This window comes from Bos indicus, chromosome 4, assembly GCF_029378745.1.
Source record: "Bos indicus isolate NIAB-ARS_2022 breed Sahiwal x Tharparkar chromosome 4, NIAB-ARS_B.indTharparkar_mat_pri_1.0, whole genome shotgun sequence".
Classification (NCBI taxonomy): Eukaryota; Metazoa; Chordata; class Mammalia; order Artiodactyla; family Bovidae; genus Bos; species Bos indicus.
Genome location: NC_091763.1, coordinates 35,498,409 through 35,524,865, shown reverse-complemented (window position 1 = coordinate 35,524,865; position 26,457 = coordinate 35,498,409). Strand labels below are relative to the sequence as shown.

Below are 26,457 nucleotides of genomic sequence, written 5' to 3'. Positions count from 1 at the left end.
TAGATGGTCTAAATTTTTGACTATTAAAAATAATGCTGTATGAACATTCTCACCCGGGCTTTTTAATGTCTATGGACCTGACTCTCTGAATATAATTCTAGTAATGATGTTGCCATATCATAGGGGTTATCTATCTTCATGACTGACAGATAATTTTAAACCAACTGACATCCCAACTGTAGTGTTAGAGTGTTCTTTTTGCTCCACATCTACACCAGTACTTTATAAGTTTATTATGAGTTCTAATTGGTGAGGGTTAATATTTCACTGTGATTATACATTTTATTTCCTTGATGACTCATGAATTTGAGTATTCTCTTAACACATTTATTAACCATTTAGGAATCCTGTTTTGTTTTTTTGAAGTAAATGTTCAGATATTTGCTCATTTTCCCCTCCCTTTTCTTCCTGGTCATTACTTCATGATTTCTGTTTTGCTTTGTTTGTAGCTGGTTGTTCAGACTCCATGTGTTCATTCTTTTCCTGTTTTTCTCATGATTGATTTCTAGTTTCATATCACTGTGGTCAGAAGAGATGCTTGAAGTGAAAAAGAAGTCTACCTGGACCACACCCCAAGCTGCTGGTCTCCTCTGTAACCCTACTTTGAGCCTTCTCCAAAGACTTGCCCGCCCTGTATCCAGCACCAACATGTGACTTGTGTTGGACAAGGCTGGAGCATTTGCTTGGGAGCAGGAACTGTGGCGTGTTGCTTTTGGTGATTTGAATGGCTGTGTGGCCTTCAGAATGAGTGGAACCCAGGTGTTTCCCAAGCTGGCATCAAGGAGTGTGGTGAGACAGCAGGTACTCATGCAGAGCTCTCTCCACCTTGTCTATTGACAAATCAGTATCTGCATACTCTCCTGAGTGGATTCTAGGCTTTTCTAGGCACCCCACTCCAGTACTCTTGCCTGGAAAATCCCATGGATGGAGGAGCCTGGTCAGCTACAGTCCATGGGGTCGCTAAGAGTCAGACACGACTGAGCGACTTCACTTTCACTTTTCACTTTCATGCATTGGAGAAGGAAATGGCAACCCACTCCAGTGTTCTTGCCTGGAGAATCCCAAGGACGGTGGAGCCTGGTGGGCTGCTGTCTATGGGGTCACACAGAGTTGGACACGACTGAAGGGACTTAGCAGCAGCAGCAGTAGCAGTGTTCTTGTTTGCCCTGGATATTCTTCCAACAGCCAAAGAGGCTTGTCTCCTCCACATAGGGCCCCAGGACTGGGACACACAGTCTGTAGCTTCACCCAGTCATGTCTCAGGGCAACAGACTGTCTTGTGGTCTTTTCTTTTTTGTTAAACCCCTCCCAGGGGGACAAACATCAACTTGATGCTTTTTCCCCCATCCTATCTTGTTAGTAGGAACTTTACTTGCAGCTTTGGTTGTATGGGAGTTCTGCCTTTTTCCAGTTAGTTTTCTGTGAGAATTTTTCCACATGTAGATGTACTTTTGATGTATGTGTGGGGTGAAGTGAGCTCCATTCCTCTTACTCCACCATCTCACTCTCCCTCCTATTGATTCTAATTCTTTATCTGTTTCTTATTTTACATTTTCTACATATTCCTATGTAGAAAACAAACTACGGATTTAAAACATCTTTTCAAAATCTTATGTATTTCTTTCTCTTTTTCTGTTGTATAGGTTAAACACACCAATATTGAATTGAATTAAAATGATGTTAGTGTGCATTCTTGTCTTATTCCTGATCTTAAAGGGAAAGCTTTAAACAGTTCATCATTATGTATGATGTTTGCCAGGGGCCTCTTGGTTTACTCTTTATCAGGTTAATATTTTCTTCTAATCTTAGTTTGTTAAGGATTGGGAGATTGGGATTGACATAGACACACTACTATGTATAAAATAGATAATTAATGTATAAAGTAGATAATTAATAATTAATTTTCTAACTATACAGCAAAGTGGAAAAAAGAGAAGATATAATCTGTTTGTAGGACATATATTAAGTTAACCTTTAAAAACACATTATGGTATACAGTAGATGCAGACAAATACTGTTTAATTCTACTTATATGTAGCTAGAACAGTCAAATTCAGAGTCAGAAAGCACATTGGTAGATGGCAGGGTCCAGGGTGGTGGGGAGGTGGGGAGAAGGAATGAGGACTTAGTATTTCATGGGAACAGAGTTTCAATTTAAGAAAGTGAAAACTTCCAGAGATGGATGATGGTGAGAGTTGCACAACAACATGAATGTACTTAGTGTCACTGAAAGGTCCAGTTAAATATCGTTAAAATAGTGTGTTTTATATTATGTGACTTTTACCACAATAAAAAACTGTACTGCAGGAAGTAATATAGAATGATTTCACTTTTTCTTCATGTATTGAGATGATCACAAGACTTTCCTTTTGCTTCTCTGTGATCAGCAGGAAAGAAGTTGTAAAAAGACATAGAGAGGGTTAAGAATATATTATAGGAACTGGTAGAGCTCCTCAAAACTAGTTTCAGTGGGGAACTTTATCATATCAAATCCAAAAGGATGGGAGGGCATTGATTCCCTAACTTTCATGAAATACAACACTGTAAAAGAGGACTGTGGGCTTTCCTGGTGGCTCAGCTGTAAAGAATCCACCTGCAATGCAGGAGACATGGGTTCAGTCCCTTTGCTGGGACAATCCCCTGGAGAAGGAGATAGCAACCCACTCCAGTATTCTTTCCTGGGAAATCCCATAGACAGAGGAGCCTGGCAGGCTACAGCCCATGGGGCTACAAACGTGTTGGACATGACTGAGGGACTAAGCAACCAACTACCCAACAACAAGAGAGGACTACACAATCAAAGCTCTAACTTGGGGTTTATAAATGCACCAGTCCAAATGGACAGCATATGTGATATCAATTTTCTATTGTTTTCTTTTTCAGTGTCTTCCATTGACATGTCAAACTAGAAAGCCAGTGAAGCTTATCAACATGCCAGGGCACACTCATGGTGGAGATGAGTAAAGAATGGTGGTGGAGAAGCTACCTGGAATAATGAGAGCAGATCTATTAATGTGGTGAGTTACATGGACTGATTTTGAAACCATATTGCATTCTGAATATAAATCCAACTTGGAAATGACTTATTATCCTTTTAGTGCATTGCTGAATTTGGTTTAGGGATATTTTATTTAGGATTTTTACATATGTGATCATAAGAGTGATTTTTACTCATGCTAAATTTGTCAGATTTTGGAATCAATGTTGCTCTGGTTCAATAAATTGAGGTCTGTAGTGCTCCCTCTTTTTCAATTTTCTGGAAAATTTTGGAAATGAATAATATTATTTCTTCTTAAAGAGTTTGGTATAATCATCTGCTTATGTCATATGGGCTGGAGATTTCATTCTTTTGCAGTTTTCTGATTAGAGATTTAACAAATTATTGATAAAGATCTATTCAGATTTTATATTTCTTCTGTCATATTGGTAGGATATCTTTCCCGGGATATTAGTCTATTTTATCTGTTTTCCTTTTTCTTGATAATTGTTATGATTTATTGTTATTTGCTCTTAATGTCTGTTGAAAATGGCATAAAGACTCCTTTTTCATTCCTGATATTGATTATATACACTTTATTTTTTTCTTGATTAGGGGCTCATAAATTTTATTGTCTTTTCATACAATCAAATTTTAATTTCTTTGATTCACATTTCTATTTAATAAATATTTGCTCTTAAATTGTTTCCTTTCATACTTTCTTTGTATTTTTTATTCCTTCGTTGATTTCTAGATATAGAAAATCTGTTGTTGTTCTCATTTTCATTTAGTTCAAAATATTTTTCAGTTTTTATTTTTATTTTTCCTCCATGTGTGCGTTATTTTGAATTTAATTTCTAAAATTTTTCAATACATAAGAATCCACTTGTTAATTTTATTTCTTGCCTAAATCATATTCTGCATGATTTTAATGATGTGAAATTTGTTGAGACTTTGTTATAGTTTGAATGTTTGTGTCCCCCTGAAATTATGTTGAAATCCTACTGCTCAGTGTGATGATATTAAGAGGCGGGGATTGGGGAAGTACTTAGGTCATGAGGGTGGAACGCTTATGAATGAGATTAGCATTCATAAAAGAGGTTCCAGGGAGCTTGCTAGTGCCTTTATGTCATGTGAAGATACAATAAGAAGTTTGTGTTCTGTAAGAGAGACCTCATGAGACCATGCTGGTATCCTGATTTTGGACCTGCAGCCTCCAGAACTGAGAGAAAAAGCTTTCTATTGTTTATTAAATCCCCACTCTGTCATATTTTGTTACAGCTGCCTTAGTGGATCAAGATAGACTTGCTTTAAATCCAGCACATGGTCATTTTTATCTAAATCCTCCGTGTGCATTTGAAAAAAAGTCTGTGTTTCTGAGTGGTTGTTTTATGCATATGCTTAATAAGCATCAGAATAAGGTCGGAACTGGAGAACCATGGAATTTAAAGTTTTGATCTTACTGATTTCTACCTGATTGTTCTAAGGTTATTTATAAAATACATATTTATAAAATAAATTTACAAGCAAAGACTACTGGTTGTTATTTCCCAGTCCAAGGGATCTTCCAGACCCAGAGACTGAACCCACGTCTCCTGTGTCTTCTGCATTGGCAGGTGAATTATTTACCTTTGTGCCACCTGAGAAGCCCACAGAGGCAAAATAGAGGCAAAGTTCCTGTTGACAGAATGTTTTAAGAAATACCCGGATATGTTTGGGAATCTTGGAGAAATGGGGTTTGTTTCTTACTTTCCAGGTTGCAAGGTGAAAAACTTCAAGTACCCTCAGTCATGTCCAACTTTTTCCCACCCCATGGACTGTAACCTGCCAGCATGTGATTCTCCAGGCAGGTTACTGGATTGGGTTGCCATTCTCTTCTCCAGGCAAGACTACCATATGACCCAGCAATCTCACTTCTGGGCATATACCCTAAGAAAACCATATATATCCTGAGAAAACCACAATTTAGTGTACCTCAGTGTTCACTGCAACATTACTTACAATAGCCAGAACATGGAAGCAACCTAGATGTCCATCGGAGATGAAGAATGGGTAAAGAAGTTGTGGTATGTATACACAATGGAATATTACTCAGCCATAAAAAGGAATGAATTTGAGCCAGTTGTAGTGCAGGGGATGAACCTAGAGCTTGTTATACAGAGTGAAGTAAGTCAGAAAGAGAGAAACAAATATAGTATATTAAAGCATATATATGTGGAATCTAGGGAGAAGGCAATGGCACCCCACTCCAGTACTGTTGCCCGGAAAATCCCATGGATGGAGGGGCCTGGTAGGCTGCAGTCCATGGGGTCACTAAGAGTCAGACACGACTGAGTTACTTCACTTTCACTTTTCACTTTCATGCATTGGAGAGGGAAATGGCAACCCACTCCAGTGTTCTTGCCTGGAGAATCCCAGGGATGGAGAAGGCTGGTAGGCTGCAGTCCATGGGGTCGCACAGAGTCAGACACGACTGAGCGACTTAGCAGCATATGGAATCTAACAACAGATGGTACTGATGAACCTCTTTGTAGGGAAGGAGTGGAAACACATGGACAGAATGGACTTATGGACACAGCAGGGGACAGAGAAGGTGGGTGATATTGAGAAAGTAGCACTGACATATATACACTATCATGTGTGAAGTAGATAACTAGTGGGAAGCTACTATATAACACAGGAAGCCCAGCCTGGTGCTCTGTGATTAGATAGAGGGGCAAGATATGGTGGGGTGGGAGGAAGGCTCAAGAGGGAGGGTGTGTGTGTGTGTGTGCATGTGTGTATATGTATGTATATATATGTGTGTGCGCTAAGTCGTTTCCAACTCTTTGCACCCCATGGACTGTAGCCTGTCAGGCTCCACTGTCCATGAGATTTTCTAGGCAAGAATACTGGAGTGGGTTGCTGTTTCCTCCTCCAGGCATCAAACCCACATCTCTGTTTCTCCTGCTTTGGCAGGTGGATTCTTTAACACTGAGCCACTTGGGAAGGCCATATATACATGTGTATACACACACACACACACACACACAACTGATTCACAATATTATATGGCAGAAAACAACATTATAAAGCAATTATCCTCCAATTAAAAAATTAAAAAAAATTACCTCCAATCCATGGCGATTCTTAACAATTTCCAGTTTCCTCCTTGAACTAAAATCTGACCATCCTCTTTTTCTTTTTTTTTTCCCTTAGTACTTTCTGCCTACTTCTCTTTGAGTACTTGTGATAATGTATTATATTTTTTTTCTCCTCTTTTAGACTTCAATTCCTTAACAATCTTTTTCTCCTGAATTTTATGCAACATCTGCAAGATAGAACTACTTAATTGTGTTTGAATGGATAAATCCAGATATGTTTTCATGTTTTTTATTCCTTTTTTCCTTCTACAGCATCTTCACAATCCTGACTTCTTGCTTCTTCATTTTCACTATATTAAGCAATGAACGCTAAAGTGAACAATAACTCTATTGCATGTACTTAAAGAAGTGTCTAGCTTCTAGTAGATCTCCATTTGGTAGAATTAGTGGACCAAAATACTTGGTGGATAAGCAGATCTTCATATAGGTTCTATCCAGTGCGTCCTGTCCAGGTCTTGAATTGCTCCTGAGCTCCCACATACAGACTCTTCTGACAAGCAGTAGGAATATAGAACACATATTTTTTAAAAACATACAATTGTTTGTAACCAGTCAACCCTCTTCTTTGTTACAAGACACGTTGCTTTCTTTGGGATGGAATAAAAACTCATCTTTTGCTAGAAAGGGAGTATGTTTTGGCAACCCAAGAATATACAAACAATGAAGAACCATCTGAATCCCCAAAGTTCAAATTTTGGTAAAACCAAGTTTTAGGGCTGAATGTATTTTATCACATTGCATTTTGAAAATCAGTAATCCACATATGGCATATGTATCCTTGAATTACCTACAGTTCTCAATTAAGCAAACCATGGCATTCCCTAGCCATTATAAGTAAACATAGGTTATTGTAGTTTTAAATTATGCCACTTTCAAACATTTTTTGCTTTAGTCCTTGAAACATCAAATCTCTTTCATTTTCAATTTGCCTCTTTCAAACCAGTGCCCCATAGGAGGTGCCGTCCAAAAGTTGAAAGTCTCTTTATTTCTGCCAAGTCTAATTTAGATACCACTAAAGCTTCCAACAAGTGTACATGGGAGAATGAATTTGGGAAGAATTTTGAAAACAGAATGGTTTATGTCGGCAGCAGTTTGAAAAAAGAGTAAATGCTATTGAGAAATGAACTTTCACTAAACCAAAAATAAAAATGCTAAAAGTATATAATTATCTTGAATGGTAATAAGTTCTGCACAGTTATCCAAAATCTATAGATTAATTGAAGAACTATGTTCCTTTTTGAGTATGATATGGCCTTGAGTTAATGAACCACAGCATCCGTGATATGGCATTTTGTACTGTATGGTATATTTTAAATGAAGCTTAAACAAATAAGGACTCCATACTGCCCCAAGCAAATAAAGTTTTACACAGCAGGAGGCAAACATTCTTGAAATAATTGGTCACGATAGGATATTATTCTTTTTTTTTTAAGTCTTACACAAAACATATCTCATTTCTTCTAAATTGGTTCTGTAGATTTGAAAAAGAATCATGATCAAATTTGTGGCATGGAAAAGAGCCATTCTTTATAAAGAATATTAATTATCACTGTAAAGTACAATTAATATAGAAGCCAAGGAAATTACACTGGATTTCTAATTTGATGACGGTGCAAACTTACTTTTGAATTAATTTCTGATATTGACTTAATCAGTAGATATTATTATGTACATAAAAATTATGAAAAACATTGCAAAAAATACACTACTAAACCAAAGTACAATTTCTAGGATTTCTTTTCTTTTTTAAAATTTTTTGTTATTGGTTGAGAGAAGCAGGTATGAACGTGGAGGAAGGGCCAGGAGAATAATATAATCTCTTATAAGATAAAAGGAAACTATCTTCATGATACTGGCTGTGTTCTAAAACAGTTTGGGTCTATAAAGTTTGTTTGGTCCAGTTTCTCATCCTATGAATAAGAAAATAAGACCCAGATAGAATGATTAGACTGTTTTTAGCACTGTTATATACTAACATTTTGAGATTTAGAACCAGGATTCATGAATGCAAGTCAATTTTAACTTAAACAAATTCATATAGAAAGCTTAATGAAATAAAAACTAATCTATTTTTTTAAAAAGTTATAAAATAGCCTTAAATCTTACATGATATAAAATATACTTCGATTTTACATTGATCCAGTTACACTGGTGCCTAGAGCAATATTTCTCCAGAGCGATTTTTTTTTTCACAGTAAGAGGAAGCAAAGATATGAGAATAGGGGGGCAGGAGGAGAAGGGGACGACAGAGGATGAGATGGCTGGATGGCATCACCGACTCGATGGATGTGAGTTTGAGTGAACTGCGGGAGTTGGTGATGGACAGGGAGGCCTGGCGTGCGGCACTTCATGGGGTCGCAAAGAGTTGGACATGACTGAGCGACTGAACTGAACTGAACATGTAATTGTATTGCTTGTTTCTGAAACCTTGGGATAAAGTGACTAATGACACCAAATTTCAAGCAACACTGAGAATCTTTCCAGTAACCTTCGGCCTGTTTCATTGTGATGGCTATCTGCCTCAGCATTAGTATTCGAAAAATGGTGACAACCCAGTACCTTTGTGTCCTGACTACAAAGGAGACAGGCTGGATGTAAAATAAGAGGCTGTGAAGAGTTAAGGAAATGGAAACAGCAGAAAATCAGCAAAGTTGTGGAGCCCCATTAGGAAAAGTGGACCCACTCAAGGAAAGAAAATGAATCAAATCCAAAGCAGGTTGTGGGGACTCAGTTTAGTCTTAGGCAGCTCAGTCATTAGTATGGAGAATCAACATGTCCTGACTTAAGAATATTGCAAATGGCTTCAGAGGCTCACAATGGTGAAAAGGGAATCAGGATTATTAAATGAAACATGTAAAAACAAAAAAGCAAGTGTACTAAAAACAGTGCTGGAAGGAAGGAATGCAGGATGCAGTTCTTGGGAAACAGAAACAAGAATGAAAGAGGGAAGCAGGCTAAAAGGAGGTAGTGGCAGTTAGCTATGCTGTGAAAAGGAAAACACATATTCCATTCCATTAATACAAAAGTCACAGACAAAAAATGACCTAATAGGTTGCCTAGTCTTTTCCCAGAATTATTCATAGTGCCTATCCCTCCATTGTATGATGTTCTTCACTTCTTGTACTTAGGAGATATGACTATGCTTTTGAAACTTGGTTTTCAGGGAGACGACTTGTTTTCTTATACTTCTGGTCCATTGTGTTTCCCACAAGAGATGGTGAATGACGAAAAGCTTTTTTAGAATTACCCCAATAGTTGTTTCTCAATTCTACTTGCTTATCAAATTCTATTGATTCTACATCCATAATATATATTTTTTCCATTTTGTGTCTTAAGTCCTTTTTTCTTCTTCCAAACTGATCTCTGCTTCTCTAGTATTCTTCATTCTAATCCATTCTGCATGATATTGTCAGAATTATCTTCCTGAAGCACAGGTCAGGCTGAATCACTTACCTGGTCAAACTCACCTAATGAGTGCCTACTGCAGAAAAAATAAACAAGTTCTTTAATATGGAACCTAAATATTTCACAATCCATCTATTAAGCAGTGTACCTTGTTCATAGATTATACACTTCTTTTTCATTCTTCCATTATTTTCTTTCAAAATTTTATCTTTTCTCTAGAGAGTGCATATTGAACACTTGACTTCTCCAGTCAGTACTCTCAGATCACCTAACTGAAACATTCTCTTCTCCGGTTCCCTTAGCACAGTGCTTAGATATCTGTCATACTTTGTATTTTAACAACTTACCATAAATTAATATCATCTATCTTCCTTTGTAAATGCAGAACTGCCCGAAAAAACAGAAGCCTCAGATCAGAAACTGTATCAGTTTCCTGGGCAAAAGATATCTGATGAGATGCTTGGGAACTTTGCAAGAGCAAGAATGAAATATGATGATATAATTTAGAGAGAGAGATGTGGGTCAGGGTCAAGAAAATAATTGTGTTTCCCTTGAATACTTATTAAAAAAAAACAAACAAACCTCTGATGTAGAAAAGATTTTTCATATACTCAGTGTGATAACTTGCTTCATGCTTCATAGGTATTGATCAGCCCTTGTCTTTATTGTTTTTAAATGGTTCTTAAATAAATAGATCCCAGGGATGGAGGGTATATATATGTTCTCAACTACTTGGACTATCCCTGATTAAGATAGACTTGGCTTTCACTATGGCTGAGTAGTTTTTCATCCACAAAAACCAATCATTGGCTTCCAATATGGATTTTGTAGCTCACATAGACAAGAATGTTATGTGGTATCCAACCCACTGAACTGAACTCCTTACATTATTAAGAGAAATGTACTGGAAGAGAACTTATTCTTAAATTGGTTTTAACTTCTCTGTCTTTCATGTGTCTGCTAGTATTATAGACTTAGTAATGCTGCCTTTTATATAGCTTTGGTTATACTCACTAAGGAACTCAATTCATATAAAAATGGACAGGTTACTGTAAGATTTACTACTCTTAATCATAAATTCAGAAGCAATTGACCATCCAGACAGTGAAGCACATTAGACGCTCACGTTCTAACAAGGAGAAAATAATTTGGGGAGTAAGTTAGCTCTTATAAGATCCAATATTGTTCTGGAATAATAGTGTTACTTCATTTAAATCTCAGAGTCAAAACTGACTGGCCCTTTCAAAAGTCAAAACAGTAGAAACTGTGTTTATGTCTTGGGGGGTGGTAAAGGAATGGATATAACAGCTCTAAGGGTTACCCCCAATGTCTTAAAATGTTGGCTTCTCATCTTCATGTCTCTGCTTTCTGATCATTTAAGTTTTTTGGTTTTTTTTTTTTTTTAATACATAATCATGGGCTAATTGAATTGGAATCTGAGAATGGCTTTAAAGATAAACTAAAGAGCCTGTTGAGGAAGGTGAAAGAGGAGAGTGAAAAAGCTGGCTTAAAATTCAACATTAAAAACTAAGATCATGGCATCTGATCATGGCAGTAGATGGGGAAAAAGTGGAAACAGTGACAGATTTTATTTTCCTGTGCTCCAAAATCACTGTGGATGGTGACTGCAGCCATGAAATTATAAGAGGCTTGCTCCTTGGAAGAAAAGCTATGACAAACCTACAAAATGTATTAAAAAGCAGAGACATTACTTTCCCAACAAAAGTCCATCTAGTCAAAGCTATGGTTTTTCCAGTAGTCATGTATGGATGGGAGATATGGGTCATAAAGAAGGCTGAGCATCAAAGAATTGATGCTTTGAAACTGTGGTGTTGGAGAAGACTCTTGAGACCCTATCATGAATTACTTTTCAGTATTCTTGGGCTTAGTGTATATGGAATCATGCAGCATGTATTCTTTGGTATTTTGTTCTTGTTGTTTGACATTAGGTATTTACGATCCCTTCATTTTTTTAGTATTGGTGTTTTGTTTTGCTATTAGTTCATTGTGTAAATATACTGCAATTTGTTTATCAATTATCCTGTTTATGGACAACTAAGTTGTTTTCACTTTTAGGCTATCATGAATAAAGATGATATACACAATATACATTTCCTTTTATTTTCAGAAAATACATAGGAATGGGATTGATTTAATACCTGATTCTTCTTTGAGTTCTTAGTCATCTCCCAAATCATGTTGTCTTAGTTTCAAGATATACCTTCTCTCCTAGAAGAACTGAACACTTCAATGAAGTATCTTGAAGATAGTAGTAGGCTGTGAGTAATGTAGAGACATGTAATAAAGAGATAGTATTCTAAGTACTGTAACTGCATAATATGTTTTACTATCTAGCAATGTTAATTCCATGTCAGTGCTCTTTGGGAGGTATGGGCTTCTCTTGTGGCTCAGCTGGTGAAGAATCTGCCTGTAATGTGGGAGACCTGTGTTCTATCCCTGGGTCAGAAAGAACCCCTGGAGAATGGAAAGGCTACCCACTCCAGTATTCTGGCCTAGAGGATTTCATGGACTCTATAGTCCATGGGGTCACAAAGAGTTGGACATGACTGAGCAACTTTCACTTTTAATTGTGAAAGGATTGTCTGCCTTTTTTTTTCCTTTTAATATGAACTTAATAATTGGCTGCTATAGTTAAAAGAAGAACTGTACAAAAAAAGATCTTCATGACCCAGATAATCACGATGGTGTGATCACTGACCTAGAGCCAGACATCCTGCAATGTGAAGTCAAGTGGGCCTTAGAAAGCATCACTACGAACAAAGCTAGTGGAGGTGATGGAATTCCACTTGAGCTATTTCCAATCCTGAAAGATGATGCTGTGAAAGTGCTGCACTCAATATGCCAGCAAATGTGGAAAACTCAGCAGTGGCCACAGGACTGGAAAAGGTCAGTTTTCATTCCAATCCCAAAGAAAGGCAATGCCAAAGAATGCTCTAACTACCGTACAATTGCACTCATCTCACACGCTAGTAAAGTAATGCTCAAAATTCTCCAAGCCAGGCTTCAGCAATATGTGAACCGTGAACTTCCTGATGTTCAAGCTGGTTTTAGAAAAGGCAGAGGAACCAGAGATCAAATTGCCAACATCCGCTGGATCATGGAAAAAGCAAGAGAATTCCAGAAAAACATTTATTTATGCTTTATTGGCTATGCCAAAGCCTTTGACTGTGTGGATCACAATAAACTGTGGACAATTCTGAAAGAGATGGGAATACCAGACCACCTGATCTGCCTCTTGAGAAATTTGTATGCAGGTCAGGAAGCAACAGTTAGAACTGGACATGGAACAACAGACTGGTTCCAAATAGGAAAAGGAGTTCGTCAAGGCTGTATATTCTCCCCCTGTTTGTTTAACTTTTATGCAGAGTACCTCATGAGAAACGCTGGACTGGAAGAAACACAAGCTGGAATCAAGATTGCCGGGAGAAATATCAATAACCTCAGATATGCAGATGACACCACCTTTATGGCAGAAAGTGATGAAAGTGAAAGAGGAGAGTGAAAAATTTGGCTTAAAGCTCAACATTCAGAAAATGAAGATCATGGCATCCGGTCCCACCACTTCATGGGAAATAGATGGGGAAACAGTGGAAACAGTGTCAGACTTTATTTTTCTGGGCTCCAAAATCACTACAGATGGTGACTGCAGTCATGAAATTAAAAGACGCTTACTCCTTTAAGGAAAGTTATGACCAACCTAGATAGCATATTCAAAAGCAGAGACATTACTTTGTCAACAAAGTTTCGTCTAGTCAAGGCTATGGTTTTTCCTGTGGTCATGTATGGATGTGAGTGTTGGACTGTGAAGAAGGCTGAGTGCCGAAGAATTGATGCTTTTGAACTGTGGTGTTGGAGAAGACTCTTGAGAGTCCCTTGGACTGCAAGGAGATCCAACCAGTCCATTCTGAAGGATATCAGCCCTGGGATTTCTTTGGAAGGAATGATGCTAAAGCTGAAACTCCAGTACTTTGGCCACCTCATGTGAAGAGTTGACTCATTGGAAAAGACTCTGATGCTGGGAGGGATTGGGGGCAGGAGGAGAAGGGGAGGAAGAGGATGAGATGGCTGGATGGCATCACCGACTCGATGGACGTGAGTCTGGGTGAACTCTGGGAGTTGGTGATGGACAGGGAGGCCTGGCATGCTGCGATTCATGGGGTTGCAAAGAGTCAGACACAACTGAGCGACTGATCTGATCTGATACTTAAAAGAAATCTTACTGGTATATTATCAAGATTGAACTAAATTTAGATTGAATTTGTGATAATTAACATACCACTGGATCTTCCTATCTAAAAATTAGGCAAGTTGTCTTTTCTGGCTTTCATTAGCATTTTAAAATTATCTTAATATGTATAATGCTCATTGCTTCTTAAACTAAAATTTCACTATATTTATGTTCCTTTTTTGGTGTAAAATAGCCAATGCTGGTCTCTGTCACTTGTAGTCAAATGTTACTTGAAACAACAATAAGGTGAGGAGGTTTCTATCAATCTGGTTTAAGTCTCTAACATGATTTTTTACAGATGGATAAAGGCTATGTTTCCTAAATTTAGAATTGAAAAATTGTTGGTTAGAGGATAGAAAATTTGCATTGCAGACAAAGAGCTTTTCTTTGGGAAATCTGATTAAGGACTAAGCTATTTTTTTTTTTTTTTGATGTTCAATATTACACAATTTAGGTGACTTTGAAAGTCCCCAACTTAGATCAAATAGCAGGAAAAGGACCCAGGTGTTCAGAGAAGAAATTCATCAAAAAGAAATGAGATGTTTTGATTGGTGATCCAGGATCAGTGCCAAGACAGGGATTATTTTAGGAATAGGCTGGTGCCAAATAAGTGGATGACAGTGGAATTTTTTTTTTCAACCAGCCTCTTAGCATGATGTATATGCCCTTGGAAGAAAATTGGATAAATGAGGAGGAGTGTATGGGGTCTGTGGGTTTCAGAGACAGAAAGAGAGAAAGAAAGAGACAGAAAGAGAGGAAAAGACAGAAAGCAAGTAATTCTCAAAATCATAACACTGAGCATGCAGAGAAACTTTGGCATATATACAGTAGTAACTGGAGACTGTTTCCAGCTTCAGCAGATGTATGTAAATTCAAACTCAAAAACTTAAGTAAGAGCAAACAAGACTGAATTGAATAATGGTGATTTTATGTGATTAAAAAATATCTGAAGATAAAGTTGTGAAATGTATTGATAGATATAACACATGGAACTTTTTATTGATTTAATATTTAAGAATTTGTTAAGAAATATATATTGCTTTTATAAAAATTAAAAATACTTTATTATTAAAAAGTAATTTATACAATGAAAATTTAGTCAATAAAATATGTAGAAAGTAAAAAAAAACTCTTACTTAATTCAAACTAATGGTGCTAAAAATATCCATTTTTAACAATTTGTGATTTTTTTTTTAGAATTTATTACCTCTACATTTATAATAGTAAACATGGGTTAATTTCTGTATATAACATAGCAAGCTTTTTGTTTTAACTTTAGAGAAGTATCTCAGGGAAATATCTATTTGAATATATACATAAAGTAATACTTTGTTATTGGTTACTTTATATTGAACTAAATGTATTTTTAATTGACTTTACTGAAATGTCAAAATTTTAGACAAAGTATATGTTAGCCAAGCAGATTAATGTTTATTATGGAAACTATAAGAAGATCATAAAATGTTGGTAATTCTTGAGTGTTTTTCAAAAAGACTGAGTCTATTATGGCTTTGATTCTATAATCAATCATGAAATTCCACATCTAAAAACCATAAGACCAAAGTGCAAATACATAGAATTCCCAGCAATTAGAGATTTCTTGTCATAACTCCAGATCTACTTGATCCTATTCCCAACTAACATCAATCTCATATTCTATGACTTTGATCTTGACCTTGGCTCTTATTCGTTATACTTAGTTTATATATTTGGTATCTCTAGTATTTGAAGCTGCCTCTTTCTAGAGGATTATTACTTGACTTCAATACTTGGATCAAGGCTCCATGCTATGTTGGATAGAATGCCAATCACTGACACTTCACTATTTAGGAATTTCTGCAGGATCAGTACTTATATCCCTATGAGGGAATGTGGGAAATATTCAGATTTTACTATATGGGACCATATACAATTCACAGATGTAGAATAAAACTGGATTCAGAGCTGTAAAAACAAGAGTTAGTAAAAGGTGCTTTAAGGTATTAAAAGTAATATCTTTAAAAAGGCCTTCTTTATTAAATGAGTGATTTAGGTTAAAGATATCAATAAAAATAATTGTTATTGAGATTAATAAATGTATAAAACTAGGTGGAGTTTTACCAGGATGATTTTTTTTGAAGTAAACTAAATTGATGTGTTTTTTCTGTCAAAACTTCTTTGAAGAGATAAATCTTTACTAACATTTTATTGCTGAATAAATGGATCCAGATGATAGTACCAGTTCCTTCCATGGAAGAAATGTGGCATGTGTGATGAAATTAAGCCTTGTGTGTGTGTTGAAGTGAAGTGAAGTGAAGTGAAGTCACTCAGTCATGTCTGACTCTTTGCGACCCCATGGACTGTGGCCTACCAGGCTCCTTCGTCCATGGGATTTTCCAGGCAAGAGTTATGGAGTAGGTTGCCATGTCTTTCTTCTCTGTGTGTGTTCAGTTCAGTCGCTCAGTTGTGTCCGACTCTTTGCGACACCATGACTCGCAGCACGCCAGGCCTCCCTGTCCATCACCAACTCCCGGATTTCACTCAGACTCAGGTCCATCGAGTCGGTGATGCCATCCAGCCATCTCATCCTCTGTCGTCCCCTTCTCCTCCTGCCCCCAATCCCTCCCAGCATCAGAGTCTTTTCCAATGAGTCAACTCCTCGCATGAGGTGGAGTTTCAGCTTTAGCATCATTCCTTCCAAAGAAATCCCAGGGCTGATATCCTTCAGAATGGACTGGTTGGATCTCCTTGCAGTCCAAGGGACTCTCAAGAGTCTTCTCCAACACCACAGTTCAAAAGCATCAATTCTTCGGCACTCAGCCTTCTTCACAGTCCAACTCTCACATCTATACATGACCACAGGAAAAACCATAGCCTTGACTAGACGAACCTTTGTTGGCAAAGTAATGTCTCTGCTTTTGAATATGCTATCTAGGTTGGTCATAACTTTCCTTCCAAGGAGTAAGCGTCTTTTAATTTCATGGTTGCAGTCACCATCTGCAGTGATTTTGGAGCTCAGAAAAATAAAGTCTGACACTGTTTCCACTGTTTCCCCATCTATTTGCCATGAAGTGATGGGACTGGATGCCATGATCTTCGTTTTCTGAATGTTGAGCTTTAAGCCAACTTTTTCACTCTCCATTTTCACTTTCATCAAGAGGCTTTTGAGTTCCTCTTCACTTTCTGCCTTAAGGGTGGTGTCATCTGCATATTTGAGGTTATTGATATTTCTTCTGGCAATCTTGATTCCAGCTTGTGCTTCTTCCAGCCCAGCGTTTCTCATGATGTACTCTGCATATAAGTTAAACAAACAGGGTGAGAATATACAGCCTTGATGTACTCCTTTTCCTATTTGGAACCAGTCTGTTGTTCCATGTCCAGTTCTAACTGTTGCTTCCTGACATGCATACAAATTTCTCAAGAGGCAGATCAGGTGTTCTGGTATTCCCATCTCTTTCAGAATTTTCCACAGTTTATTGTGATCCACACAGTCAAAGGCTTTGGCATACTCAATAAAACATAAATAGATGTTTTTCTGGAATTCTCTTGCTTTTTCCATGATCTAGCAGATGTTGGCAATTTGATCTCTGGTTCCTCTGCCTTTTCTAAAACCAGCTTGAACATCAGGAAGTTCACGGTTCACATATTGCTGAAGCCTGGCTTGGAGAATTTTGAGCATTACTTTACTAGCGTGTGAGATGAGTGCAATTGTGCAGTAGTTTGAGCATTCTTTGGCATTGCCTTTCTTTGGGATTGGAATGAAAACTGACCTTTTCCAGTCCTGTGGCCACTGCTGAGTTTTCCAAATTTGCTGGCGTATTGAGTGCAGCACTTTCACAGCATCATCTTTCAGGATTTGGAATAGCTTAACTGGAATTCTATCACCTCCACTAGCTTTGTTCATAGTGATTCTTTCTAAGGCCCACTTGACTTCACATTGCAGGATGTCTGGCTCTAGGTCAGTGATCACACCATCGTGATTATCTGTGTCATGAAGATCTTTTCGTACGGTTCTTCTGTGTATTCTTGCCATCTCTTCTTAATACCTTCTGCTTCTGTTAGGTCCATACCATTTCTATCCTTTATTGAGCCCATCTTTGCATGAAATGTTCCCTTGGTATCTCGGATTTTCTTGAAGAGATCTCTAGTGTTTCTCATTCTGTTATTTTCCTCTATTTCTTTGCATTGATCACTGAAGAAGGCTTTCTTATCTCTTCTTGCTATTCTTTGGAACTCTGCATTAAGATGTTTATATCTTTCCTTTTCTCCTTTGCTTTTTGCTTCTCTTCTTTTCACAGCTATTTGTAAGGCCTCCCCAGACAGCCATTTTGCTTTTTTGCATTTCTTTTTCTTGGGGATGGTCTTGATCCCTATCTCCTGTACAATGTCATGAACCTCATTCCATAGCTCATCAGGCACTCTATCTATCAGATCTAGGCCCTTAAATATATTTCTCACTTCCACTGTATAATCATAAGGGATTTGATTTAGGTCATACCTGAGTGGTCTAGGGATTTTCCCTACTTTCTTCAATTTAAGTCTTAATTTGTTAATAAGGAGTTCATGATCTGAGCCACAGTCAGCTCCAGGTCTTGTTTTTGCTGACTGTATAGAGCTTCTCCATCTTTGGCTGCAAAGAATATAATCAATCTGATTTCGGTGTTGACCATCTGGTGATGTCCATGTATAGAGTCCTCTCTTGTGTTGTTGGAAGAGGGTGTTTGTTATGACCAGTGCATTTTCTTGGCAAAACTCTATTAGTCTTTGCCGTGCTTCATTCCGTATTCCAAGGCCAAATTTGCCTGTTACTCCAGGTGTTTCTTGACTTCCTACTTTTGCATTCCAGTCCCCTGTGATAAAAAGGACATCTTTTTTGGGTGTTAGTTCTAAAAGGTCTTGTAGATCTTCATAGAACCGTTCAACTTCAGCTTCTTCAGCATTACTGGTTGGGGCATAGACTTGGATTACTGTGATATTGAATGGTTTGCCTTGGAAACGAACAGAGATCATTCTGTCATTTTTGAGATTGCATCCAAGTACTGCATTTCAGACTCTTTTGTTGACCATGATGGCTACTCCATTTCTTCTGAGGGATTCCTGCCCGCAGTAGTAGATATAATGGTCATCTGAGTTAAATTCACCCATTCCAGTCCATTTGAGTTTGCTGATTCCTAGAATGTCGACATTCACTCTTGCCATGTCTTGTTTGACCACTTCCAATTTGCCTTGATTCACGGACCTGACATTCCAGGTTCCTATGCAATATTGCTCTTTACAGCATCGTACCTTGCTTCTATCACCAGTCACATCCACAGCTGGGTATTGTTTTTGCTTTGGCGCCATCCCTTCATTCTTTTTGGAGTTATTTCTCCACTGATCTCCAGTAGCATATTGGGCACCTACTGACCTGGGGAGTTCCTCTTTCAGTATCCTATCATCTTGCCTTTTCATGCTGTTCATGGGGTTCTCAAGGCAAGAATACTGAAGTGGTTTGCCATTCCCTTCTCCAGTGGACCACATTCTGTCAGATCTCTCCACCATGACCTGCCCATTTTGGGTTGCCCCACGGGCATGGCTTAGTTTCATTGAGTTAGACAAGGCTGTGGTCCTAGTGTGATTAGATTGACTAGTGTTCTGTGAGGGCAGACACACTGAAACACACAGTTTCAGTGTGTCTGCCCTCTGATGCCCTCTTGCAACACCTACCATCTTCCTTGGGTTTCTCTTACCTTGGGCGTGGGGTATCTATCTCTTCACGGCTGCTCCAGCAAAGCACAGCCAATGCTCCTTACCTTGGACGAGGGGTATCTCCTCACCACCGCCCTTCCTGACCTTCAATGCGGGATAGCTCCTCTAGGCCCTCCTGTGCTGGCGCAGCCATGGTGGGGTTGGTCCTCCTGGCCGCCGCCCCTGGCCTCAGGCGTCGGGGCGTGGGGTAGCTCCTCCCACTGCGGCCCCTGGCCTCGGGCTTAAGGGCGTGGGGTATCTCCTCCCGGCCTCCGCCCCTGACCTTGGACGTGGGGTAACTCCCCTCGTCACCACCCGTGACCTCGGATGCTGGGTATCTCCTCTCGGCCGCTTCCCTCGACCTCGGACGTTGGGTAGCTCCTCTGGGCTGTTCCTGCACCGTTGCAGTCTGGCACTCTCGGCCGCTGCCCCAAGTGGGGTAACTCCTCTTGGCCGCCGCCCTTCGGGCATGGGGTCCTCCCGGCTTCTGCCCCTGACCTCGGACGTGTTGTAGCTCCTTTCGGCCACGCTTTAGCGCGCCCATGGCAGCCGCCTGCACTAATCAGGGGTCAAACTTGGGTTTCCTGCATTGCAGGCAGATTTGTTTTACCCCTAACCCACCAGGGAAGCTTGTATAAGTAGATCCACATATAAACATTTTCTTAAATCAAATGACTACTCTGTCCACATTTTATGCCCTCAACATTTTATCATTGCATAAATATGGAAGAGCTCTCTTAATCTCTCTTCACTTAAGTGACTTAACGAGTATGGTTCATATAGACTGATGTCTTTCATGTATGCTCAGGGTTAGTTAACTACACTTGAGCACAGCACTCATTTTTTCTCTTAACAGCTAGACTGTATCAAGAGCAGATTGGTTTTATTATTATGCTTATCAACAGGGTATTGTATTTATTTTTAAACTGATTATACCAGTTGTACTTGTTACTGTAACAAGTTATTGCAATTAATCAAATCTTATGTAACTGGTAGAGTAGCAGTATGAGAAGAAAGCTTTTTTATATAAAAAAACAAGTTCAATATTTTAGAAAATTTTTACTAATTGCTGTCAAAAAGATGTTCATGAGACAAATGTAAAATATTAGGAAATGCATTTAAAAAATATAGGGTGATTTTTGCATATTTCTCTGTGAATCTTTAAGGACTTATTTCAGTTTCAACTAAAATTGGATATTGTAAGCTATAAACCATAACCATGGTTTATGAATGAAGCTGTTACTTCAGCCCATAAGTTTTGATTGTTAATTGGTCTTGATCTCATTAGATGAGAGGAAGCATCTGTATTATGTCAAATTTCTTTCTTTTTTTTTTTAATCAAATAAATGAGATAGTTTAGGAGACTTAAGCTGCTGTTTTTAATTTATGGAAAGGCATTCAAAATAAACTGATGCAAAACAACACTGTAGCCATGCATTATCTTTCATTCTATGATTCTTTCTTTCTTTCCTTCTTTTCTTCTCTCTCTCCCTACCTACCTTCTTCATTCTTCCTTCCTTCTTTCCTTTCTCCCTCCCTTCTCCTTCCTCTTCCTCTTTTCCCTCTCCCTCTCTCTCTTTCTATATAATTTCATTTCCCATCCAGTTTCTCACAGTTCTTATTTGGAGCATTTCTATTTGCATAGTGTATACCTGTGGCAGATTCATGTTGATATATGGCAAAAACAATACAATATTGTAAAGTTAAAAATAAAATAAAATAAATTAATAAAAAATAGATGTTATGTAAACTTAAATTATTATTCAAAATATGAAATTATGTGTTCTTTGTGATATTTTAAGAATAGTCTTTGGCACATACAAATATCCCTGTTAGAAATTAAACATAATAGAGAAGTAAATAGCTAATAATATTTATATTGATTTATTTGAAAAAAAAACTTAAAAGATTTCCATTCTAGAATTTACAGAGATTGAAGTAGAAAATTAGATTCTCTTGAATGTTAAATAAATGCTATTCCTGCTTCCTTGCTAAAACATTTTTGAGATATAAAACAAGTACCTCCAAAATAGATCACATAAGTGGGAAATCTCCAGGATCAGAAATGATGGTATGTTCTAATTTTCCCAATTTTCACAAAAATTTAATTTCATATTTGTCTCACAGGTACAGTTTTTTTTTTTCTCCCTTTAGAATTAACCATTTATAGTTTTTCAGCATTTGGGCAGAATATTTTTGCAGTCTACTCATTATGGCTTTACCATTTGGGTTTTGGCTTTACTATTTTAACTGCATTGCTTGGTGTTTTATGAATAAAAGAGAAAATAACTAATGAAGCTGATTAAATAGAGCATTCATTTAAAATGAAGTTCTGGCACCAAAGTAAGTAAGGTAATGCATGTAAATGCCAAGTTTATTTACTATGTTCAATACTGCCAGCATAAATTATCTTTTGGGGGAAGTATTAAAATAAGATCCTTTATTAGGACTTTTTCAAGACCCTGAATTTTATACCTTTTATAACATTTCCATGTAAGGACAATCTTTCTACTTAATGCTATGCTATGCTATGCTAAGTCACTTCAATCATGTCTGACTCTGTGCGACCCCATAGACAGCAGCCCACCAGGCTCCCCCGTCCCTGGGATTCTCCAGGCAAGAACACTGGAGTGGGTTGCCATTTCCTTCTCCAATGCATGAAAGTGAAAAGTGAAAGTGAAGTCGCTCAGTTGTGTCTGACTCTTAGCGACCCCATGGATTGCAGCCTAACAGGCTCCTCTGTCATAGTGTTAATAAATGTACTATGAAGAAAAAGTGATAGATTCTAGGTATGGTTTCAAGGATAATGCCTTGTATGTTTGGGTAAAATTTAACCTTTTACTAAACTTGATTTGTACTCTAAATGTTAAAAAGATAAAATTCATATAAATAAAATATCCATTTAAAATATTATTTTAAAATAATGTAATTTATTAAAACAATAAAGTAAGTATAGCACTAAATTTCACGTGTAGCATTAAGAAATATGAGATGGAGAGATTAACATAACTGTGCAAACAATAGTCAGAAAATACTGCTGTTGAGAAAATACATAGGTCAATGAACTCCATTTAATCAACCACATGAGGCAACTGCTTGGATGCAAGTTTGCATTGCCTGTTCAAAGTATGAGCCCAACAGAATTTTAGAAGTGGAAAGGGACTAAGAATTTTATCAAGACAACATTTTTCTACCCAGTATAGTAGTTGCCCATTTTGGAAATAAAATTTGCTTAAGTAATATTATCCTCATCTCTCCTTGAAGACCCCTAATGGCTGAAACAGTTCTACCTAAAAAGAAATTCATTGCATGTCTCATTATTGCTAATTTTATAAAACTTTTTCTGTATTCCATTAAAAATTTGTTGCATGCATCCTCCACTCACTGACTACAGTTTAGCTCCTACTTATTTTATTCAACAAACATTTGAGTATCTAATTTAAATTCAGCAGCATATTTTTTCTTGCACGTGTTTCATGAAAAGAAAAGCAGATAATCCAGCAGACCTGATGAAACTGCATTCTTAGGAAAGAGGCATTGTAGACAGCCTCAGGAGGTGTGTAGGTTCTGCACTTCCTGTCATACTCTAGGGCAGCATGAGCACCCACCTGGTTAGATGTCAGATTCTAGAACGATGACTTTGACAAGTCTTCATTACTTCCCTCGTGTGATGAGCAGCTGGCATATAATAATTATTAGTCCATTCCTGCCAGTTCAGACAGGACAACACATACCACCCTTTCCCTGGAGATAGTAGAGTTGGGCTTAGGTCCCAAGGTTACAGTAGACCTTGCCACAATCTGTGGTCATCAACAGGGCACTGGGAGTAGTTAACTGAAAGAAATAGTTATCTTAAATCCTGGGAACATAACTATTTTTCATGTAGCTTTGCAGGCCAGCTTTTTTTTTTTTTTCCTTAGATCAACCTAAATGAAATCAAGTTTGGAGAAAGTAAACTTTCCCTATTAAAATATCTTCAAGTATTTGAGTTCAAGGATCACTTCTTTTATCCCCTTTATCAAGCATGCTTCTATTTTATAGTGTGCACTTCAGTGTTTGTTGAATGCATCCATGAATAAACCCTCATCTAGATACTATTTGAACATAATTTCCTTAATACTGAAGTTTATGGAGACTCCTCCTAAAGTTGATGCCCAGATTCAGAGACTATCCTCCAGATCTGTGTGTTTAACTTTCTTTGATAATGCTGTATATAAATTAGTATAGTCCCAAAGTAGATTTTCTCTTTTAGCAACAGGATAACATTGTTGGCTCATATCTAGTTTGTGGTCATATAAAACACTGGACCTTTACATGAACTCCTGTCATTCCAGAAGACCAACCCATGTATTACATTCAGAAGAAAAATAGTCTCATCTTGAGCAGTTACAATTTTGTTAAGTACAAAATTGTCTTTTCAACTTTAAATCAGGGCCACATGTTTTCTATGTTAAACATTAACTTGCTGCTTTTAGGTCATTTCGTTCTATCAGTTTGCATCCTAAATGTATCACCCTGTTGCTGTTGCTGCTGCTGCTGCTAAGTCACTTCAGTCCTGTCTGACTCTTAGCGACCCCATGGACTGCAGCCTACCAGGCTCCCCCATCCCTGGGATTCTCCAGGCAAGAACACTGGAGTGGGTTGCCATTTCCTTCTCCAATGCATGAAAGTGAAAAGTGAAAGTGAAGTCGCTCAGTCGTGTCCAACTCTTAGCAACCCCATGGACTGCAGCTGACCAGGCTCCTCCGTCCATGGGATTTTCCAGGCAAGAGTACTGGATTGGGTTGCTATTGCCTTCTCCGATGTATCACCCTACATATCATCAACTCTATATTGTATTCTGCATATTTGACAAATGTGTGTTTGTACATTATTTTTAAAGTTCTGCCATTTAGAACTGAGCAAGTATCTGGCATACTATAATCAACTAGGTTTGGCATGGGTGCACTCATTACAATTAATTTGATATGTTTTTGGTAAGCAGCTATGAATTAGGGCAACCCATATGAAAAGAAGAACAATATGAAAAATGTGGGAGTGATTTTATTCCTTGATTTATGCAGCACCATATCAAATGTAGTATGCAGTGAAGGACAAAGAACAGGTTTACAGCTTAGAGTCCCATTTCCCATCCACCATTTTGCATATATTGTGTCAACTTCTCCAAGTTTCAGTTTTCCTTATCTGCTAAAAAGATGCAGGTATGAGCATTAAGTATGATGATGTATTTACTGTGCCAAGGAGAGCTTGGGACTTGTAATAGGAATGAATTAAATGTTGAATTCTTTCTCTGTATAGAAAGGATGTGAAGACACTGAATTGTGAACATCTTAAACTCTTTTGCTATTCATTGGTCACTTCATCTTTTTATTTTATTTGGTCTCAATATGTCTGAATTTTATGGTTCTTTGATTTTCTGTTTTAGATTTTTAAATACTGGGATATTCATGTATCTATAGTCCTTGGGGCCTGTGTTTATCTGCAACCTCTAAAAAGCAGATGGGAAAATGAGATAAAATGTGCAGGCATATCATTGGAGAACTGGGAGAAAATGGAAAGGGAATGAAGAATGTCTGGGATAGCTCTAAGACCACGCGTGCATGCTCAGTCTTGTCTGACCATTTGTGACCCCATTTACTGTACCCTGCCAGGCTCTTCTGTCCATGGGATTCTCTAGGCAAGAATACTGGTGTGAATTGCTATTTCATACCCCAGGGGACCTTTCCAACCTAGGGACCAACCCACATCTCTTGAGTCTCCTGCATTGGCAGGCAAATTCTTTACCCGTACACCACGTAGGAAGCCCAGCTCTAAGACCATAATTTCAGACTCACTCTAAGTATAGAGAAAAAGGAGTAAAGGTTACTAGGAAGCCTACTAAACAGCAGTGTAGTTTAAAAAGAGTTCAGTAGGACACTTGGGAGTCCTCAAGCCAGAGGCGAGAGGGGAGTCTGTGTCTCTCAGGAACAATGCTGCCTTTGAATGCTTCCCAGGTTCAACCATTGACTGGGGACATCCACTGGGAAATGTGGCCTCCAAGCAAAGGCTGAGGTGGAGTTCAGAGCACCAAAGCTGCAGTCCTAATCAATTAAGCTTCCTGAAGTTGGAAGTCTATGGACCAGGGACTCTTTGAGAAGCTTGAATCTTTATCAAAGATAGTGGAAATAACATGTATATCATTGTCAAGTATAGTATACTAGTGAGTGAAAGTTGCTCAGTCGTGTCCAACGCTTTGCAACCCCGTGGACTATACAGTCCATGGAATTCTCTAGGCCAGAATACTGGAGTGGGGAGCCTTTCTCTTCTCCAGGGGATCTTCCCAACCCAGGGATCGAACCCAGGTCTCCCGCATTGCAGGTGGTTTCTTTACCAGCTGAGCCACAAAGGAAGCCCAAGAATACTGGAGTGGGTAGCTTATCCCTTCTCCAGTGGATCTTCCCAACCCAGGAATTGAACCAGGGTCTCCTGCATTACAGGTGGATTTTTTACCAACTGAGCTATCAGGGAAGCCTGTTTCTATATTATACAAAGGATTCTTTAAATGACTTTAGAGACAACTTATTTTGTTGTTGTTTTAAGGATTCATTATAAATGAACATCTTTAAATACAAAGATAATCCATATTGCTGTTAATGCTGCTAAGTAATATAAATATGCATAAACATAAAAGGATCAAGGGGAGAAGAGAGAAAGGAAGGAGAGGAGAAAGACTCTGACTCTGCTCTTTTTACTGTATCACTTCTTTTTACTATATCACTTTACTGCATACTTGCCAGATGAAAGATTATAGGATGGTGTAAAACACAGTAGGCAAAATGACCTGGCAATGGATGACCCCACCATATGGTCACACATAGCAAATTTGCTTCGTGCCATATGTGGTACCCATATTCTAAAAGAGCAGACTTTGTTGCTGTTTACTCTTAGGTGAAGTAGAATCTCAAGTATAGGTCAGCAAAGATTGACAAGCAGTGTTC

The 26,457-nt window shown here is 38.0% G+C and overlaps 1 long non-coding RNA gene across 1 annotated transcript in view; it reads left to right on the top strand.

Moving 5' to 3' along the window:
* Positions 1-26,457, top strand: part of LOC139182689 (uncharacterized) — a 297,930-nt gene that overhangs the window by 179,993 nt on the left and 91,480 nt on the right. Inside the window, exon 2 of the long non-coding RNA XR_011566214.1 lies at positions 2,884-3,017. This is a non-coding gene — a long non-coding RNA (uncharacterized lncRNA). The remainder of the gene's footprint in view (positions 1-2,883; positions 3,018-26,457) is intronic.